At 48.3% G+C, this 22,887-nt stretch overlaps 1 long non-coding RNA gene across 1 annotated transcript; it reads right to left on the bottom strand.

Moving 5' to 3' along the window:
• Positions 1 to 14,617: 14,617 nt before the first annotated feature.
• On the bottom strand, positions 14,618 to 20,383 carry LOC139759352 (uncharacterized). Its single transcript, XR_011715041.1, has 4 exons — positions 20,287 to 20,383; positions 17,714 to 17,800; positions 15,823 to 15,884; positions 14,618 to 15,581 (listed from the first exon to the last, which is right to left on the bottom strand). It is a non-coding gene; the product is annotated as an uncharacterized lncRNA (long non-coding RNA).
• Between the last annotated feature and the right edge of the window lie 2,504 nt (positions 20,384 to 22,887).

The following is a 22,887-nucleotide window of genomic DNA, read 5'->3' as shown; positions in this document are numbered from 1 at the left end:
AAGGAAAATCCTGGTGTGACAAACCGAACATAGTATCTATATGATCCGTTATCTTGGAAGTAAAATCACTAGAAGTGTTAAAATGTGTTAGTCAGCCTGCGACTGAACCTCTCTACGTGGATGTGACGACTGCTTTTTGTGTTACGATCCAGAGTTTTCCACTCTTGTTGCCCCGTCTCTTATCCTTGTCTGTATCATGTGTTCGCATCTGTAGACACATCCACATCAGCCTAAACCAGGGATCCACTCATCGACCACCCCCAAGGGAAGGATGAACAGCTGGATTGGCTGTGGACCCACTGCTGCACAGAGAATTCGAACCCGGACTGGTCCGTACGTTTATCATAGTCAGCTACACTGTGTGAAGAGCATCCACGAATACAACCACCGGCCAAAGTGGGCATAAACAAACACTCCTGAACATCCAACCAGGCGACTGTGACGACAAGTGGAACGCTTTCCAGTTACTATCAAGGAGAACGCTTTCTAGTAACTGTCTCAACAATACAATCATCAATCTAATAACTGGAAAATATTCTAAACATCGTCGGTAGTTAGGTATCATTTTAACAAGAGACATTTCATAAGACCCAAAAGGTATGTAATATGCATTAAACATTTTCTCCTGTTGGAGATGAATGATGTTATCCAGATGACCAACACGACTGTTTTGGTTATCGTTGAAACCCAAGACCGCACCTGCAGATGAGACGCAACACACAAGGTGAGGGAGGCAGACGAAGAAACTCAAAACAAAGGTGAGAACCGGGAGACAGAGCTGAGGGAACAGAGAAAACGGAGGAGTTAAGGAAGACAGTGTCAGGAGGAGGTAAAGTACAGCAGACAGAGAGGTGAGGGGAAAGAAATGAAACAAGAGAGGCCGTCAGGGTGGACGTCCCGAGACCCAGCAGGTCGAGTCATCAGACTCTCGATGTTGCAAGTTATTGATGGTAAATATTCAGTGTCAGATCAAGACTTGCTGGTGCCAGGTTTACAATGGGACCACCTGCATATTACCCGCTGGCACTCTTACCCTCCCTAATGTGTCACTGCTGACTCCCGCTACTTACTGCTGGCACTCTTACCCTCCCTAATGTGTCACTGCTGACTCCCGCTACCTACTGCTGGCACTCTTACCCTCCCTAATGTGTCACTGCTGACTCCCGCTACTTACTGCTGGCACTCTTACCCTCCCTAATGTGTCACTGCTGACTCCCGCTACCTACTGCTGGCACTCTTACCCTCCCTAATGTGTCACTGCTGACTCCCGCTACCTACTGCTACCAATGTTGTTTTAAACGCAGGTTGCCAACCTTACGAACCAGAGCTACGGCTAGCTTTACAGCTGGGACCAACCCAACCAAGATGCTGCTCCCTTTGCAGACCTCCAGTAGCTGCTGCTGTTATTTTAGCCTGCACGATCTGCTGCTAATCCTACTGCATCCATGACCTGCAAGTGGTCCCCCGGTCTCTGTCTTTACATCCTGCTGATATCAATGCTTCCCAACGGCCAACTGCTGCTACCTCTGCAACCTGTTGTTATTGTCTTTGTTGTTTCCACAACATAGTAATGTTGCTCCCTAGGATCTACTGGTATTATCTCAAAATATTCTCTTGTTGCTTCTTTAGTGTACCATCTACACGAGCTCTCATTAACTGCCTATATAACTTGATCATACCTTTATATTTCAACCTACTTCTGCTGAGTCTGGAACCTAACACGCCCCCCTCTTGACCCATGACCTGCTCTTGTTTCACCACAATCTAATCTTGGGTCATGTAATTTGCCCTTCCATACCTCTAGGTCATATTTTTCTCCCAATTATAAACTGACAGTGCGGAGGGCTTCCCATTGTCTAGTTTAACTGATGGCAATATAACGACGTACCAAACAAGGTAGGTGGATGGAGGGGCCAGAGAGCAAGGTGATTCATATGTTGGGAGAGGTCATATAGTGAGGGGTGGTCACGTGAGTGAAAAAAAAAATGCAGGTGAGGAGTGGCCTGATGACGTCACACAGAACATGGATAGGTGGGTGGTATGACGTCATGTGTGGGAGGATGCACGGGGCTGAGCATAGCGACAGGTTATATGGTGATGGATGAGGGTTATGTTGGAGGGCCCGAGCTAACCAAAAATGAGGACAAAGGGCGTGGTGAACTATGGCGAGCCGTGGTAGGGTGCCGGTCCTGTAAGCTGGACGGCTGTAGGATGCCAGACATGCACGTGGTAGGGGAGAGGGGAGAGGGGAGGATATGGGTGTGTCCATGCGGCGCCCAAGCATTGATCTGACGCCAGCCTCCCTCCAGGCACCAGCACTACGGCTCTACCATACAACACACCCCACTGCGCCTCGCTCACCACCTAACATTTGGATCAACTACACTATTTACTCGGTAAACATTCCTGCATATCTGCCGTCCTGTCTATCTAAATGTACTTCACTCATGTGCTTATCCAAAGAATGGAAATATCCAGTTAGTCTAAAATCTTAAGCTCTTCCACGATCAGTTAAGTAGTAGCTATCATGACCTCCCAATTCTGTAATATCTGTAATACCTCAACTGTGTATTTACAGCCGATTGGCCGCCTAAAACTAATAAACACTTATTTATTCATGTATTTCTCTATAATTGTTTGCTCTGCATTTTCCCTTCTCGTAGCGTCACTACCATTTTAAAGTAGAATCTTGAATAAAATGAATCATCATTCACACCTAGTTATAGCTAATGATGCAAAGATATATTGGGATTATAGCTACCAATAAGCAGGTGGCACAGCAAAGCACATATATGTGCACAAAGACACATGTTCATACACTGATTTTACATGTTCCTCTGTCATGCTCCATTTCCAGTTGCTCTGTCAAGCATAGTTTCTTTCCAAGTTCTTGTCACTTCCTTTTCCACGATGCTCGAACATGACCAGTTTTATGATGTCCTGTCATTCTCCCTTTCAAAAACAAAATTTCTTCTGCCACCTTCACTATCATATCTGCCACTCCTTCTTCCATAGTTCTCTGCCACGTCCGTTTTTATTCCCGTTCAAACCTCTTTGCATTCTCCTCTCACACCTCCTTCCAGTGTACCCTGCCAAACAACTTATCACATTCCCTTCCCTGGTCCCAACATCACGCCCCTTTTCTGATTTCTTCACCACGCCTAATTTCATATTCCTTGCTATACTACACACTACGGGTCCATCATCACGCTTCCTCCGACGGCCCACAAGCCATCCATTTCATGGTCCCCTGCAACACGACCTCCTTTGTTCCCTTGCCACATCCCTTTCCAGGTTTCCCTGCTACGATCTCCTGTGATGATCCCATCCTTTGGTACCCAGAACAGTCTTCGACGAAACACTATTCCAAACTCCTCTTCCTCCATCCCGTCTCCCTCCTGAACCCCCTTCCAGGGTCTCCTGTGATGCCTCCTACCCAAACCCTCCGTCAGCCCGGTCTTAATCCTCTACCGTGGCACTTTCTGTTATCCCCTGCCACTCTTAAGGACGGGCCTCTATCCCGGCACCAATGATGACCGCTGCTATCCTCCATCCAGAGATCCTCTACCTCGCCCACACCCTGGTCCCCGGCATCAATGCTGCAGACTCAAGCGCCCTGCCACGGTCCCTTGCCAGAACCCGTCAACATCCTAACATGCACTTTCAATGTTTCCCCATCACGAATCTTTTAGTATTTACCAGTCATGTTTGTCTTACTTCTCAACGTACAGCCTCCCACCGTATTCTATACCATACCACCAACATAAGGGACAGACAGATGCATCCACAGAATATATATATATATATATATATATATATATATATATATATATATATATATATATATATATATATAATACCAGTGCCCCCCAAAAATCACTGTTTACGATGCCGTGAGTCTAGTAAGTTAGCCGGGAGAGAGATGTTCCACAGGCAGCAAACACCCTCACTCGAGGTATATAATGTTCAAAAGTTATGGTCCGGGCCACAACACCAGCCATAACCTCCCGCCCGGCTCCCTGCCAACAGTAGAGCCTTACCAAGGAGAGGATACACTCTGGCAGGCCTTTTCTATGTCAGGATGTCCTGAAGCAGTAAGAGTAGTATCTACCAAAGACACACTGAAATAGAACTCTAGACCAGGACATGATGATATAAGAATACACGGACCATAAGCAAGATTTAGTCAGCCAAGACTCAGGAACTAGCAAGACTCGGTGCACCACGATACGTAGACCCAAGTCTCATCCACAGTATACTGAGGCAAGGATCCCTCTAGATGACGGTATACTGAGGCCAAGTGAAGCAAGAGTACATTACAGTATACTGAGGCAAGGATTCAACTAGATGACGGCTAAGTGAAGCAAGAGTCCCTTGTTTGGAAAAGGGAGAGAATAATGAAGTAAGAATTCTTAAGCGTGTTAACAGAACAAAAGATCTTTAGATGATAAATTGAAGTATGACTCCATGGAACAGGAAATAGTGAAACAGGGTCCTTAAGTGCTCGGAGATTCCATAAGGGTTACGGTACAGTGAAGCAGACTCTCGGGCGAAGCAGTGACACAGGAGCCTCAGGGGAGAGCGGGGTGCAACAGACTCCCCAGGGAAGGATGCAGTGAAGCAGGGTTCCTATGGCAGTACACTCCACGTTGCCGAACCCGCTCAAGTCACTCAACCACCGTTCTCACAAACCGATATGATCTTATCGCACTCACAAACCCCAGTACATGTTCTTTAACACACACACAGCCCTCATACACGAAATTCTCACGCACTTTTACGTATGATCCTAACAATCATCTTAACGCACTCAGACACCTGTTATCGTTCTCACGCACTCTTATGATCCTCAGCACCAAAGACTCCAGTTCGTGTTCTTCACGGTCCTATGGTACTTAAACGCTCTCTGCCTCTGTTCTGAATACTTCTCTTAATTCTCGTCGACGTCTAGATGTTTTACACGGCTTTCCACAAGAACCTAACGATCTCAAAAGCACTCAAGCCATTCTTACACATTCTTACAACCTGAAATAACTGGCAAACACCTCAAGCGCATGGCTTCACGTCTCAACACGGGAAGAGACACAGAATTTTCCCTTGACAAAAATTTCCATAAAAGACAGAAAATTGAACTTGTTTCTAGAGAAGCTATCAAGTTCCTTCATTTAGATTCATGTCCAAAATATCACCCTTATAGAAAGAAGCAATTAATATAACCTGACAAATCTGTGAGGGTGTCAAACTTTAAAACGGAAATCAAAACACAAGATATATGGGGATAAAAACACATGGGGAGGGTGCAATGCGTGGGACGGATATATCAAATTGGAGTGAAGTGATTTACAGGGGGCCACATTCTGTCAGTGGTTTGAACCAGGGTACAAAAGGTCGCAACAAACAATGAAAAGCTCTGTCGGGAGTGGTTGTCGATGCATTATATATAACAGATATACTGGATTTATGCAGATCAGGCCATCTCTTCATGTGTTCCTGGTGCTACCTAATTAATGCAGGAAATAGCAAACACGGAAGAAAAGTTCCTCTTTTGGATTAAGGCGGGAATTTCTACGACATCTGGGACTGCCCATCATGCGACACTTGGGCCTGCCCATCATGCGACACCTGGGACTGTCCATCATGCGACACCTAGAATTACTATCATACGACAGTGGGGACTGTCCAACATGTAGCAGCATACAAAATGTTAGCCTCACACAACTCAGCCGTCGCAAAACTGGACAGAAAGTGGGATTTCAGAAACAGAAGTTCGTGATGACCTTCCTGTTAATGAACCTAGCGATTTTGGTGACCTTGGCCTGCCAGCTTAGGTGACATAATAGTTGTGACCTGAATGTGGTTGCCTCCTACTGAGTGAAGTCCACCCCCTCTCCCCCTTTTCTCGAAGAACATTCTTCAAGCTAAGTTGCCCTGCGACCCGCGTAGATCTCTTTGCTATAGTGACCTCTCGCTGGCAGTGGTGACCCCTCTAGCCCAGCTGCCACACTGCTGGCCTCAGTTCCGAGTACAACAGAGGGTTCGCTCCGCTGCCCTGGGTCTTTGAACCTCACTAATTGAGTCCGCCTGTTATTCCCGGCTGTAATAGGGACTGCAATACGATGCCAGTTTGCTAGGGACCGGTATGATTAAAAAAACCTATCTTGAAGCTAAGACGAAATCCTTAGTCATTATAACTTTGACATCCAATTACATGTGCGTAAAGCTTTGTTCCTAACAACCCAGTCAGAAAACTACACATTTCCGCTTGACATCAGATATTAATGGAGTTCCCGGATTGGCCTGTGATGAAGCAGCTTCGTGTAACATTTGATAAAAGTAAACAAGTCGGCGTTCCACCAGAACTGTCCAGTATTCATACTTCGTCAGAAGTCATGTCTCATTACCATATTGACATTTCATCATATAAAGAACTTGCATACATTTAACATATATATATATATATATATATATATATATATATATATATATATATATATATATATATATATATATATATATATATATACCCATGAGTCCACGGGGAAAATGAAAGACGATAAGTTCCCAAGTGCACTTTCGTGTAATATCACATCATCAGGGGAGACACAAGAGAGAAATATAACAGTCAGTTGATATACAACGAAGAGATGTAGCTAGGGCGCCACTTGGTAAACATTGGATAACTTTATTGTTGATAAAATTTGTAAACAAAATTCACCGTCTTACTGATTTAATCAATGATGATGGTAAAGCATATTAATCATGATAACATGAAAAAATAGACCTGAGGTTATTTCAGATATTCACCATCCTTTGCAAATAATTTTGTTAATTTTTTTCTCTCGAAAAGAAATGAACTGCAGCTTTAAATATATCAGCAGTAGGTTCACTTCTGCCTGTAAATGTTGAGCAAGGCTGAAACAGATGTCTCTTGCCTGGACACTCAACTTGAAAAAGAACGTGAGGACTGAGGACAGACCATAGGAAAGGGGGGCTGATTCCTCCCCCAGAAAGGAGGCGTCCCTGCGTCACCCTCTGGAAAGGAAGGGAAACTGATGGCGTCCCAGAGAGACATAGGAACTGCTGACACCCTTGTTATTGGAACTCAAATTTTCCAGGACGTAAAGCCAGCATCAATTCCTCTCACATCAGGTATGAGGTTTCAGGTACCTAACCAGACAACAGTGGAAAACATCACTGTGTTCCCTACAATGTGGAGGGTTTTGGCCGGATGCCTCGCATAGCTACCAGGGTGGGGGAGTCTTGGTCCACGTCGTCGGTCGTCGTCTGACCCTCCTGCACTCTGTCCCCCCAGCAGCCACTCCTGGAGGAGATACTCCCACAAAAACACCCCTGCAGGTGCCGCCATAACAGCCACTCTTGCAGGGGGTGAATAGAACATCCAGTCCTGCAGGTTGTGCCCCCAGCAGCCACTCCCACAGGAAGTGCAAACCACTAAGGCAAGGGGGACTCGTGCCGCCCCCTAAGACAAGAGGGACTCGTGCCGCCCCCTAAGGCAAGGGGGACTCGTGCCGCACCCTAAGGCAAGGGGGACTCGTGCAATCCCCGTAAAGCAAGAGGGACTCGTGCAATCCCCGTAAAGCAAGAGGGACTCGTGCAATCCCCGTAAAGCAAGAGGGACTCGTGCAATCCCCGTAAAGCAAGAGGGACTCGTGCAATCCCCGTAAAGCAAGAGGGACTCGTGCAATCCCCGTAAAGCAAGAGGGACTCGTGCAATCCCCGTAAAGCAAGAGGGACTCGTGCAATCCCCGTAAAGCAAGAGGGACTCGTGCCGCCCCTAAGGCAAGGGGAACTCGTGCCGCCCCCTAAGACAAGGACTAGTGGAGTCTCCATAAAGCAAGAGGGACTCGTGCAATCCCCGTAAAGCAAGAGGGACTCGTGCAATCCCCGTAAAGCAAGAGGGACTCGTGCAATCCCCGTAAAGCAAGAGGGACTCGTGCAATCCCCGTAAAGCAAGAGGGACTCGTGCAATCCCCGTAAAGCAAGAGGGACTCGTGCAATCCCCGTAAAGCAAGAGGGACTCGTGCAATCCCCGTAAAGCAAGAGGGACTCGTGCAATCCCCGTAAAGCAAGAGGGACTCGTGCAATCCCCGTAAAGCAAGAGGGACTCGTGCAATCCCCGTAAAGCAAGAGGGACTCGTGCAATCCCCGTAAAGCAAGAGGGACTCGTGCAATCCCCGTAAAGCAAGAGGGACTCGTGCAATCCCCGTAAAGCAAGAGGACTCGTGCAATCCCCGTAAAGCAAGAGGGACTCGTGCAATCCCCGTAAAGCAAGAGGGACTCGTGCAATCCCCGTAAAGCAAGAGGGACTCGTGCCGCCCCTAAGGCAAGGGGAACTCGTGCCGCCCCCTAAGACAAGAGGGACTCGTGCAATCCCCGTAAAGCAAGAGGGACTCGTGCAATCCCCGTAAAGCAAGAGGGACTCGTGCAATCCCCGTAAAGCAAGAGGGACTCGTGCAATCCCCGTAAAGCAAGAGGGACTCGTGCCGCCACCTAAGGCTAGGGGGACTCGTGCCGCCCCCTAAGACAAGAGGGACTCGTGCAATCCCCGTAAAGCAAGAGGGACTCGTGCAATCCCCGTAAAGCAAGAGGGACTCGTGCCGCCCCTAAGGCAAGGGGGATACGTGCCGCCCCCTAAGCAAGGGGGACTCGTGCCGCCCCTAAGGCAAGGGGGATACGTGCCGCCCCCTAAGGCTAGGGGGACTCGTGCCGCACCCTAAGGCAAGGGGGACTCGTGCCGCACCCTAAGGCAAGGGGGACTCGTGCCGCCCCCTACGGCAAGGGGGACTCGTGCCGCACCCTAAGGCAAGGGGGACTCGTGCCGTCCCCTAAGGCAAGGGGGATACGTGCCGCCCCCTAAGACAAGAGGGACTCGTGCAATCCCCGTAAAGCAAGAGGGACTCGTGCCGCCACCTAAGGCTAGGGGGACTCGTGCCGCACCCTAAGGCAAGGGGGACTCGTGCCGTCCCCTAAGGCAAGGGGGACTCGTGCCGCACCCTAAGGCAAGGGGGACTCGTGCCGCACCCTAAGGCAAGGGGAACTCGTGCCGCCCCCTACGGCAAGGGGGACTCGTGCCGCCACCTAAGGCTAGGGGGACTCGTGCCGCCCCCTAAGCAAGGGGGACTCGTGCCGCCCCTAAGGCAAGGGGAACTCGTGCCGCCCCCTAAGGCAAGGGGGACTCGTGCCGCACCCTAAGGCAAGGGGGACTCGTGCCGCCCCTAAGGCAAGGGGGACTCGTGCCGCCCCCTAAGGCAAGGGGGACTCGTGCCGTCCCCTAAGGCAAGGGGGACTCGTGCCGCCACCTAAGGCTAGGGGGACTCGTGCCGCCCCCTAAGGCAAGGGGGACTCGTGCCGCCCCCTAAGGCAAGGGGGACTCGTGCCGCCCCCTAAGGCAAGGGGGACTCGTGCCGCCCCTAAGGCAAGGGGAACTCGTGCCGCCCCCTAAGGCAAGGGGGACTCGTGCCGCCCCCTAAGGCAAGGGGGACTCGTGCCGCCCCCTAAGGCAAGGGGGACTCGTGCCGCCCCCTAAGGCAAGGGGGACTCGTGCCGCCCCCTAAGGCAATGGGGACTCGTGCCGCCCCCTAAGGCAAGGAGGATTCATGCCGCCACCTAAAGCAAGGGGGACTCGTGCCGCCCCCTAAGGCAAGGGGGACTCGTGCCGCCCCCTACGGCAAGGGGGACTCGTGCCGCCCCCTACGGCAAGGGGGACTCGTGCCGCCCCCTACGGCAAGGGGGACTCGTGCCGCCCCCTAAGACAAGAGGGACTCGTGCCGCCCCCTAAGACAAGGACTAGTGGAGTCTCCATAAAGCAAGAGGGACTCGTGCAATCCCCGTAAAGCAAGAGGGACTCGTGCAATCCCCGTAAAGCAAGAGGGACTCGTGCAATCCCCGTAAAGCAAGAGGGACTCGTGCCGCCCCCTAAGGCTAGGGGGACTCGTGCCGCCCCATAAGGCAAGGGGGGTCTCTGCCTTCCTCTAAGGCAAGGTGGACTCGTGCAGCCCCCTGAGATGAGGGACTCGTGCAGTCCCCTGAAGTAAGAGGGACTCATGACGCCCCCTGAGATAAGAGGGAATCGTGCTGCCTCCTGAGATAGGAGAGACTCGTGCTGCTCCCTGAGATAAGAGGGACTCGTCACCCCCCTGAGATAAGAGGGCTCGTGATGCCCCGGGAGATAAAAGGGAATCGCGCTACCCCCTGAGATAAGCGGGACTCGTGGAGCCCCTTGATAAGAGGGACTCATGCAGTCCCCTAAGACAAGGACTCGTGCCCTCTCATAAGAGGGTCTCGTGCCGTCCCCTAAGGCAAGAGGGACTCGTGCCACCCCTTAGCAAAAAAGGAGCTCGTGCCAACCCCAATGGGAAGAGGGAATCATGCCGCCCCCGAAGGAAGAAGGACTTGTGCCGTCCCCTAGGGCGAGGGATTTGTGCCGCCCCCTTAAGACAAGAGGGAAATGCCGCCCCCTAAGCAAGAAGGAATCGAGTTGCAATAGGCACTCATGCGGTCTCCTGAGGCAAGGACGTATGCCGCCCCCTTCAGGCAAGAGGGACTCGTGTCACTCCCTATGAAAGAGGGACTCGTGCCACCCCCTAGGCAAGAGGGACTCGTGCCACCCCTACGGCGAAGGACTCATGCCGTCCTATACGGCAAGAGGGACTTGTGACGCCCCCTTAAGGCAAGACTCTTGTAACCCCATCGGGCAAAAATGACTCATCCCCCCCGCGAAGCAAGAGGGACTCGTGCCACCCCCTAGGCAAGAGGATCATGCCACCCTTAGGAAACAGGGGCTTCTGTCGCCCCCTAGGTTCACGAGGGATTCATGCCGTATTCTAGGGCAAGAGGGATTCATGGAAACTTACTAGGCAAGGGGGACTAGTGCCGACCCCTAAGGCAAGTGGGACTCGTGCCACCCCCTAAGGCAAGGGGGACTCGTGCCACCCCCTAAGGCAAGGGGGACTCGTGCCACCCCCTATGGCAAGGGGGACTCGTGCCACCCCCTAAGGCAAGGGGGACTCGTGCCACCCCCTAAGGCAAGGGGGACTTGTGCCGCCCCCTAAGGCAAAGGGGACTCGTGCCGCCCCCTAAGGCAAAGGGGACTCGTGCCGCCCCCTAAGGCAAGGGGGACTCGTGCCGCCCCCTAAGGCAAGGGGGACTCGTAGCACTGCTTAAGACAAGAGGAACTCGTGCTTTCCCCCAGTGCAAGAGGGACTGTGCTGTACCCTGTTGCAAGAAGGATTCGTACTGAATCCTAAGGCAAACGGGATTCGTGCCGCCCCCTAAGGCCAGAGGGACTCATGGTCCCCTAGAGGAAGAGGGGCTTATACCGTCCCTTCAAGGCAAGAGGGACTCAAGCCGCCCCCTAGGAAGAGGGATTTATCCTACATCCTAAGGCAAGAGGGACTCGTGCCACCCCCTAAGGCAAGAGGGACTCGTGCCGCCCCCTAAGGCAAGAGGGACTCGTGCCACCCCCTAAGGCAAGAGGGACTCGTGCCACATCCTAAGGTAAGATGGACTTGTGCCGCCCCGCAAGGCACGAGGGGCTCGTGCTGCCCCCTAAGGCAAGGGGGACTCGTGCCGCCCCCGAAGGCAAGGGGGACTCGTGCCGCCCCGCAAGGCAAGAGGGACGCCTGCAGCCTCCTAGGCAAGGACTCGTGCCATCCCGTAGGGCATGAGGGGCTCGTGCAGCTCCCTAATGCAAGAGGGATTCGTGGTGCTCCCTAAGGCGAGAGATTTCTGCCGTCCCCTCAGGCAAGAGGGAAAATGCCACCCCCCTAAGGCAAGAGGGATTTGTGCCGCCCCCTAAGGCCAAAGGGGCTGGTGTTGCCCCAAGCGCAAGATGGACTCATGCCGCCGCTCAGGCAAGAGGGACTCATGCCGCCCCCTAAGGCAAGAGGGACTCATGCCGCCCCCTAAGGCAAGAGGGACTCATGCCGCCCCTAAGGCAAGAGGGACTCATGCCGCCCCCTAAGGCAAGAGGGACTCATGCCGCCCCCTAAGGCAAGAGGGACTCATGCCGCCCCCTAAGACAAGAGGGACTCATGCCGCCCCCTAAGGCAAGAGGGACTCATGCCGCCCCCTAAGGCAAGAGGGACTCATGCCGCCCCCTAAGGCAAGAGGGACTCATGCCGCCCCCTAAGGCAAGAGGGACTCATGCCGCCCCCTAAGGCAAGAGGGACTCATGCCGCCCCCTAAGGCAAGAGGGACTCATGCCGCCCCCTAAGGCAAGAGGGACTCATGCCGCCCCCTAAGGCAAGAGGGACTCATGCCGCCCCCTAAGACAAGAGGGACTCATGCCGCCCCCTAAGGCAAGAGGGACTCATGCCGCCCCCTAAGGCAAGAGGGACTCATGCCGCCCCCTAAGGCAAGAGGGACTCATGCCGCCCCCTAAGGCAAGAGGGACTCATGCCGCCCCCTAAGGCAAGAGGGACTCATGCCGCCCCCTAAGGCAAGAGGGACTCATGCCGCCCCCTAAGACAAGAGGGACTCATGCCGCCCCCTAAGGCAAGAGGGACTCATGCCGCCCCCTAAGGCAAGAGGGACTCATGCCGCCCCCTAAGGCAAGAGGTACTCATGCCGCTCCCTAAGACAAGAGGGACTCATGCCGCATCCTAAGGCAAGAGGGACTCATGCCGCCCCCCTAAGGTAAGAGGGACTCATGCCGCCCCCCTAATGCAAGAGGGACTCATGCCGCCCCCTAAGGCAAGAGGGACTCATGCCGCCCCCTAAGGAAAGAGGGAGTCATGCCGCTCCCTAAGGCAAGAGGGATTTGTGCCTCACCCTAGGGCAAGAGGGACTCGTTGGGCTCCCAAGGCAAGAGGGACTTGTGCTACCCCCTAAGGCAGAAGGGACTCGTGCGGCCCCTAGAGTAATTGGGACAAGTGCCGCCCTCTAAGGCAAGGGAAATTCGTGGTGCTCCCTACGGCAAGAGGGCTTTGTGCCGCCCCCTGGGGCAAGAGGGACTCGTGGCACTCCCAAGGGCAAGAGGGAATCATGGCGCCTCCAAGGGCAAGAAGGATTCATGCCACCTCTAAGGCAAAAGGGATTTGTGCTGCCTCTTAAAGGAAGAGACTTGTGTCACCCCCTACAAGAGGGGCTCGTGGTGCCCCCAAGGGCAAGAGGGACTCATGCAGTCCTTTAAGGAGGGATTCGTGCCGCCCCCTAAGGTACGAGGGGCAAGAGGGACTCGTGGTTCCTCCTATGAAAGGGGAACTCGTGGTGCCCCCTAAAGTAAGTGAGACTCGTGCCGTCCCTTGAGGCAAGAGACTCGTGCCAAAGACAAGAGGGAATCGTAAGACCCCCTAAGTAAAGAGGGACTTGTGCCGCCCACTATGGCACGGGGGACTGATGCTACGCCTTAAGACAAGGGGTCTCGGGCCGCCCTCTATGACAAGAGGAACTGTGCCGGCCACTAATGCAAAAGGGACTCGTGTCGCCCCCTAAGGCAAAAGAGATCTATGCCGCCCCTTAAGGCATGTGATTCGTGCCGCTCCCTAAAACAAGTTGGACTCGTGCCGCTCCCCTGGGGCAAGAGGGACTTATGCCACCCCTTGAGGCAAGAGAGATTCGTGTCGCCCCCTAAGGTAAGAGTGACTTGTGCCACCCCCTCAGACAAGTGGGACTCGTGCCGCCCCCTAGGACAAGATGGACTCATGCCACTCCGAGGCAAGAGGGACTCGTGCCGCCTCCTGAGGCAAGAGGGACTCATGCCGCCCCCTGAGGCAAGAGGGACTCGTGCCGCCCCTAAGAAAAGAGGGACTTCGATGCCCTTAATCGAAGTGAATGCGGTTTCTGACACCTTTATTGGAGGGAACTGTGGTCCCTGATGCCCTTAGTCAAGGGGACTCTAGGCTCTGAAGCCTGTTCAATCGAACTGGGGGTTCTGACGCCCTTATTTTATTATAGGGAACTAGGGGTTCTGACGCCCTTATTTCATTATAGGGAACTATGGGTTCTGACGCCCTTATTTTATCATAGGGAACTAGGGGTTCTGACGCCCTTATTTTATTATAGGGAACTAGGGGTTCTGACGCCCTTATTTCATTATAGGGAACTATGGGTTCTGACGCCCTTATTTTATCATAGGGAACTAGGGGTTCTGACGCCCTTAGCATAGGGAACTAGGGTTTCTGACGCCCTTAATAGAGGGAACTAGGGGGGTTCTGACGCCCTTATCATAGGGAACTAGGGGTTCTGACGCCCTTATTATAGGGAACGAGGGGTTCTGACGCCCTTATTTTATTATAGGGAACTAGGGGTTCTGACGCCCTAATTATAGGGAACGAGGGGTTCTGACGCCCTTATTTTATTATAGGGAACTAGGGGTTCTGACGCCCTTATTTTATTATAGGGAACTAGAGGTTCTGACGCCCTTATCATAGGGAACTAGGGTTTCTGACGCCCTTAATAGAGGGAACTAGGGGGGTTCTGACGCCCTTATCATAGGGAACTAGGGGTTCTGACGCCCTTATTATAGGGAACGAGGGGTTCTGACGCCCTTATTATAGGCAACTAGGGGTTCTGACGCCCTTATTAGAGGGAACTAGGGGTTCTGACGCCCGTTATAGGCAACTAGGGGTTCTGACGCCCTTATTATAGGCAACTAGGGGTTCTGACGCCCTTATTATAGGCAACTAGGGGTTCTGACGCCCTTATTAGAGGGAACTAGGGGTTCTGACGCCCTTATTAGAGGGAACTAGGGGTTCTGACGCCCTTATTAGAGGGAACTAGGGGTTCTGACGCCCTTATTAGAGGGAACGGGGATTTGACGTAGGAGGGGAATGGCTACTCTGACGTCACTGATCATGGATACTAAGTCGAGTGAAGCTCATAAAGAGGGAAAATGTGGGTCTCAATCATCATGGGGACTTTGGCCTCTAAAGCCCTTAAGCACAAGGTTAGTGACGTTTTAATAAAGACTATACCACTCTGACTAAGGTAGTTTGACCATTATAGTGATGTCCATTTCGGATAGGAGTATTGACTTTTCATATTACCTCAGATGTGTATAATTACGATATCTGAGTCGTCCTGGCGAAGTCGTCCTGGCGATCTTGGATAGGAGTGAGACTTTCCCATGGGCACGCTTTGACCTGATGCTGGGTAGGGACGTGACTGCGAGAGTGGGTGCCACAAAACTGAGTTTATTTGCTTAAAAACAAGTTAGGGATATGAAATTGGGTATAGGGGGGAATTTTGAAGTTATCAAATAAAGTTAAACACCCGTGATCAGAGGAGGAAACTGCGCTGAGTAAAAACAGGCAACATATTTACACCTGAAGAGTAAATGAAAATCACAAGGGAAACAGCGGGCAAGGCCCATGTTATACATAGTTGTGAAGTATACAATGGGAGGATGTATAATACAAAACTGACAATTTAGTCATAGCAAAAGCTATTGGTCCGTTTTTCCAGTTTTTTAGGTCAGTCCATTAGCAGTGTCCATCACTGTAATCACATAGGCTGTTAATCAACAGCCATCATCAAAATAAGATAAAATATGAACGTACCTTGTGGAGGAGGAGCGATGTGATGCGGTGGTCCCACGATGAGCTGTGATATTCACTTACCTGCAACATAAAGAAAAATAACATTAAACATCGCACATCCAAGCATTCTCAAGACTATCTTCAACATGAACACACTAGCAAAGTTACCAAGTTGCTGATAAATGATAATGATAAGAATCTTGTGCATTCTCAAGACTACCTTCAACATGAACACACTAGCAAAGTTACCAAGTTGATGATAACTGATAATGATAAGAATCTTGTGGACAAAATATGAAGGTAGAAACAAGAGCCAACCTACCTTACACTGGAGGGGACGGCGCCTCGATGCTGAGGTCCAACGTCGATATAGTCGTACCCTACCTGCAACACACAAGCATGACATTACATAATGTACTTACTAATGCTGTACTATAATGTACTTCCTAATGCTGTACTATAATGTATTTCCTAATGCTGTACTATAATGTACTTACTAATGCTGTACTATAATGTACTTACTAATGCTGTACTATAATGTACTTCCTAATGCTGTACTATAATGTAATTCCTGATGCTGTACTATAATGTACTTCCTGATGCTGTACTATAATGTACTTCCTAACGCTGTACTATAATGTACTTCCTGATGCTGTACTATAATGTACTTCCTGATGTACTATAATGTACATCCTAATGATGTACTATAATGTACTTCCTAATGCTGTACTATAATGTACTTCCTAATGCTGTACTATAATGTACTTCCTAATGCTGTACTATAATGTACTTCCTAATGCTGTACTATAATGCACTTCCTAATGCTGTACTATAATATGCTTCCTAATGCCGTACTATAATGCACTTCCTTATGCTGTACTATAATGTACTTCCTAATGCTGTACTATGTACTTCCTAATGCTGTACTATGTACTTCCTAAGGCTGTACTATGTACTTCCTACTGCTGTACTATAATGTACTTCCTACTGCTGTACTATAATGTACTTCCTACTGCTGTACTATAATGTACATCCTAATGCTGTACTATAATGTACTACCTAATGATGTACTATAATGTACTACCTAATGATGTACTGATGTACTTCCTAATGCTGTACTATAATGTACATCCTAATGCTGTACTATAATGTACATCCTAATGCTGTACTATAATGTACATTATAATGCTGTACTATAATGTACTTCCTAATGCTGTGCTTAGACTTTACTTTCCAATACTGTATTTCCTATTAGTGAACTGTGCAATACTAAATGTACTGTGCAATACTGTACTTCCTTATAGCGTACTGCTAAGTGTACTGAACCCTGTACTTCCTAAGTGTAATACGTTATACTGTACTTTTTTAAAATGTACCGTGTAATAATGTAATTCCTATGCGTACTGCGTAATACTGTACTTTCTAAGTGTACTGAACACCACTTCCTAAGTGTAACACTCGACACTGTACTTTAAAATGTACCGCGTACTGTAATTCCTATGCGTAGTGCGTAATACTGCACTTCCTCAGCGTACTGCGTAATACTGTACTTCCTTAATGTACTGCGTAATACTGTACTTCCTAAGTGTATTATGTACGTGTGATTCGCCGTACAAATGTGAATTCCAAAAGGTTTTGGTGATAAAAGTCATGTTAAAAGTCGGTTGGAAAGTGGCGGCGTGTAAAGGTGACGGTAGTGCAGCCGCCAAGTGTCATCAGCCAACTGGTGGTGGAAAGAGTACCACCAACAGTAGGTCACGCGGCGATGGTGGAGAGAATACTAACAACAGTAAGTCAGGCGTTAGAGGAAACAGCAACAATGGGTGAGGTGGTGTTGAAGGTATCACCAACAGTAGGTCAAGTCGTGGAGGAAGCCCCAACAGCAGGTCAGGTGGTAGAGGAATCATTAGCATCAGTGTGTTGGTGATGGAGAGATCATCAACAGTGGGGGAAGTGGGGGTGGAAGGATCACCAGCAGCGGGTAAGGTGTCTGAGTGAACTTCAACAACAGTAGGTCAGGTGATGAAGGAATCTCTAACAACTGATCATGCGGGGTAGGGAACACCAGTAACAGCAGGTCAGGAGGAGGAAGCACCAACAACAGCAGGTCGGGTGGTGGAGGAAGGCCCAACAACAGCTGGTCGTATGGTGGAGGAAGAGCCAACAATAGCAGGTCAGGTGGTGGTGGAAGGATCATCAACAGGTTAACTCACCTTAACCCCCTGAAGATGATGCGTGGGCGTCCGACATTCCTGGTCAGGTCCACCCGGGTGTCCTGAAGCCAGGGCGGTCCGCACTGCCTGGAACAATAACACACAGTAAAACTACAAATCGTCTTTTACACTTTACAAAATATTGAAAGTATTCTACTTACTAGCAATGGAGACCTTTCTTATGTTCCATGGAATGGAAAGGTGGTGCAAATTACGTCGACTAATTGTAGATTTAGTACATAAGGCAACACCTATTTATAATACATACATACACAATCCGAAAATCCTAACATAACAAAAACTCGGAAGCTGGATTTCTTTCCAACTATCGCTTGTTAAGTGGTCAGACTAAAGATCAGATTGTCTTTCAATAAACCTTCTTTAGGTCGCGGAAAACCTTGTATTCATCTCCCAAACTACTGAACTTAAATTCATTGCAGCAAGTCATTACACTTCCCAATTTAGATGAAAGGACAACGTGTGAAGCAAATCGATACCTTATCTAGCCTACTTAGCTATCCATAATTGTCCTACTCTACTAACCCACTTTACAAACAGTATGTCAAACAACCACGTAATACAAAGGATAAACAAGTAGATTTTCGTGTATATTGTTACCTATATTGCTGCTTCAACTTTTCAAACTTCATAAAAACAGGTGGAAAAAAAACTTGTTTGTTACTCATGAGCTCCGTATCACGGTTAATCTAAAGTTTTCGTGACCTTTCCATCGTAAAAAAACAATATTAGTTTACTAAATGCTCAGCAGAAAAAAAAAAATCGTATATCTTCCAGATCATTCTAAATTCAACTTTTTATTCACGCCAAAAAATAATCGTACCAAGAAACACCACTGGCCCTTGTCATTTATATATCTTTTAAATATATCTCCGGATTAACTCTTTCGTAAACTACTTGAAAAGTAGTATTACACTTATTCATGAGTAATGAACTTCTAAAGCAGCTGATGAGGCTTCATCAACACGAAACTTCGAGAAACGTCTTTTGCCGTGCGATTTTCCCGCCAATCGTGACGTCATGTCACCTGCTCAGTTTTGCTCTCGCTAGTATTTTTTTTTTATTCGTTACAATAAATGCTCAGTAAAAAAAAGGGGGGGGGGTTACTCACTAATACCAAGTTCTTGTAGGTTGTTTCAGGTTAAAAAAAAAAAATCGTATATCTTCGAGATTATTCTACGTTCAACTTTTAATCGCCGCGTCAAAAAAATAATCGTACCAAGAAACACCACTGGCCCTTGCACTTAACTCTATCGCACCCACAATACTTAGGTATAACAATATTACGTTTCAAGTGGATTCGCTCATCTGGGCAGCGTAACAATTTGATGCCTACAGTACTTTCACAGTTAACATTACTAAATTCTCTTTATCAATTTAAGCTTTTTTCATACTTCCTATCTTCATTCTAAAAATTATGTTCAAGTGAACACTTTTCTTCTGCAACCACATCACATCATTCATCACCGTCCTCAAGACTATTCCAAGTTCCCATCCACCGTGTATCCTAATTAGGCTTACAACCAAACGCTTACTTTACCCAGCCGAGAAAAGCAGTTTATCCTTCTAACATGTCCGACCACTGAGTGGAGGCACAGATGAACGAGTAATTTGACATCATATATCTATAGAAAATGCTTCCTTGCAGATCTTCAACGATAAAAAAAAACTGAACTCGGAAAAAAAATAAGTCACGTCAGCTTTACACATCTTTACACCAACAGGAATGTTATAGTATTTATCTAATTTCATGCAAATATTTGATTAACTTTCAAACTAATTCATAAGTGGGACTGCACTTATATTCAAGAGTAATGAAGCAACTAATTAGAATTCTTTAACCAAAAGAAACTTCTAGAAACTTCCTTCGTCGCGCTAATTTCCCGCCAATCGCGCTCTTGTCATATCTGCTCTGTTTTCTCTCAACGGTCATTCCCTTTTTCGTTCCAATAATTTTCAAATTCTACATATGTAGATAACTACGCACATATCCGACCATTACGACACGTATATGAACCCATCGGGAAATGCTTACCGTCATTAACCAGATTTTCTTTGTCTGAATATTACACATTACACCTTCCATTGCACCTCGCCCAAGGATTAAGTGATTTCAGACTTGAACCAACACTTCCCTAGCTCAGCCTACCTTAACTTGCATCAATGCTGTCCGACCCCATTTACAATTCCAGGTAATCGAGTATTTGAACATCAAATACTCGGTGTAGTCTGCCTTATTGCAACAACCCATTATAAATGTTTAGGTGAAAAGTGTAATTTCTTCCATGCATCCCATGCTATATATCAACAGAAACCACCTTAATTTTCACCTGTCTTCATAACCTGATGAAAAGCAGATTCTGTAAATCAACATAATCACATCTGAACAATTAATGGGAATAATCACTCTAGAGATGTAAAATGGCTAAAGTACATGGACTTTGGTCAGGTTGAATCATGTAAATACACAATTTCGATCCTATTTAACCCTTTACGCCTTCCAATCTGAGTATTAATCTTAACCTAGAACACCGCTGGGGCTAATATTTACTTACCTCTTGTTTCTTCTCATAGACTTGGAGAATTCTGCACCACAATTATGTAATCACTTAACTATAGTCTACTTCAGGAGGGCGACGGAGCTGGAATGGCGACGATGAACGACAGGAGTTTCCCGCCCACTATGACGTCATTATATCTATTACGTTTTCTTTTTTTTGCGATTAAAGTTATATGGTATGTGATGTAATTTGGTTTCCATTTATTTAGATATGTATAGCAGATAAATTTTCCTATAAACATTAATCTTTAACAAAGATTATTTATAGTTGGTGAATATAGATTGACGTTGACGGTCGTAATGACCATGGCAGCTGACAAGCATAAATCACATACAACCAAACAACCAATCAAATCTCTATTTGTGTAAACATACACGGACAAATATCTCAGTGATAGCATGGATAAAGCGTACATGGCTGGTCGTAGATGCAGGCAAATATAGAGTACACACGGTATACACAAATGCATCTTCCAGGGTGGGTGTGGCCAGACCAATGGGTATTTCTCAAAATCCTTTGTCCAAATTGCCTAATTGTTTGACACAAAAAAATGAGACGATACTTGTTTTTTTATCATTGTGATTCAGTGGGTAAGGCACATGAGTCTTTCATCTGATTTGGCTAAAATCTATTCAACTTTTCATATCTTTGTCCATCGCTACTGTAGACATATTATAGTATAAAGATAAGCATTATTCTATAATTTCGGAAAAAGTCATTGTGCTTCTCCATTTTCTATTGTCTTCACCGTAAAGTTTTGTAAAGAAGTAGTACCATTACTATTCTATGATTAATTTCTAAATTAAATTCAAAGTAATTACAAACCTTAACCTTCATTTTTAAACAAGCTTATTAATAAATTTGTCAGTGTGCTGACGAAGCAATGCAAGAATTTGAACGGTCGAATTTCCCTCCAATGGTGACGTCATGATATTAATCCGCCCCTTTCATTCTCTCATGCCATTTTACTTGCCCGGTGCCCAACTTTCGAAAAAGTTGAAGTGCTGGGTAATTAGGCCTTTAATCGTTATGGTAATGTGCGAGATCCTGACTGTGGTGCGTGACACGGCCAGGACAATTAACATAAAGGTAAGCCAGCTGCCAAGACGGGATAATCCCTGCCATGGACACTGCAGCACGGGATCCATGGCCTGCCTCCAACTTGGATTCCTGCAGGTTGTTGTGTTTCCACCCAGGATATGTTGTGTCCTACCCGTTCGATTATCATATGTTTCAAGAAAGTCTTCCTTCTGTCCCAACACAGACAGATCTTCCACACCAACCTTAACTCTTAAGGAATGGGTTCCCATGAGGTATGGCTATCACTTTTTTTTTTGCATATATGAATACCGCAGTTAACATTGTGGACCTAGTTTATCCTAGAAGTATTTGTGAGCCTGACTGATTTGTGTCGGTTATTACATAGGATGTTAACAATTCATAGCAGATGTTTCATTACATTGTTTTATATGGTAAGTTCTGTCGACCAGATACAAAAAGTGGTTACAAACTTGAAAACTTCAGGTATCATGTTAGTAACAAGGTGTTGACATTTCTTGCAAGGTTTTAGATCAATCCCTAAAAGGCTCCAGTTTTTCACATTTTAAGACTGTGTGTTGTAGTTTGTGTCCACATCTTTGACCACAAACTTTACTATTCACGGTTAACATCTCCATATAGGCCAAATCGCCAATTCTATGTACCTATATCCATGTGCCGAAGCGCCAATTGTAGTTATAGTAGCTTTAGTCTGTTGATATTATTTTCTTTGTACATGTTTTATTTTACACATTCCAATGTGATGGAAAATTTTTCTAGTTGTGCTTATGTAAACTCGTCTTCATGCTTCAAAGAGGTCTGGCAACGTCCTATCCTCGTCTCGTGCTCCTGACAACGTGCATTTTCCGTCTCGTGTTTCTAGCATTATTTAGCTCCCGTCTCGTGCCCCTGGCACTGTGCAGCTCTCGTCTCGTGCCCCTGGCACTGTGCTGCTCCCGTCTCGTGCCCCTGGCACTGTGCAGCTCTCGTCTCGTGCCCCTGGCACTGTGCTGCTCCCGTCTCGTCCCCCTGGCACTGTGCAGCTCTCGTCTCGTGCCCCTGGCACTGTGCAGCTCTCGTCTCGTCCCCCTGGCACTGTGCTGCTCCCGTCTCGTCCCCCTGGCACTGTGCAGCTCCCTTCTCGTGGCACTGGCACTGCACCTCTCGTCTCGTCCCCCTGGCACTGTGCAGCTTCCTTCTCGTGCCCCTGGCACTGTGCAGTTCCCGTCTCGTGCCCCTGGCACTGTGCAGCTCCCGTTTCGTGCCCCTGGCACTGTGCAGTTCCCGTCTCGTGCCCCTGGCACTGTGCAGCTCCCTTCTCGTGGCACTGGCAACATGTAGGTTGAGAATGGCCTACGTCTGTAGGAATAACGTTTGGGTATGATAACGTGACATTTTGTGGTGGGCGGGGAGAGTGTCTCCCTGGCTCAGGAAGACACTCGCCCCGGGTGTCACCTCACCCTAGGAGGGTGACTAGCTCTCCCAGGGTGCACCTCTGAACCACACCCTGAAGTGGTACACCCTGGGTGTTTGAAGTGCTACATCTGTGTGGTGGGT

The sequence above is a fragment of the Panulirus ornatus genome, chromosome 32, assembly GCF_036320965.1.
Source record: "Panulirus ornatus isolate Po-2019 chromosome 32, ASM3632096v1, whole genome shotgun sequence".
Taxonomy (NCBI): Eukaryota; Metazoa; Arthropoda; class Malacostraca; order Decapoda; family Palinuridae; genus Panulirus; species Panulirus ornatus.
The sequence above is the reverse complement of the archived record's forward strand: the minus strand, read 5'-3'. Positions and strand labels throughout refer to the sequence as shown.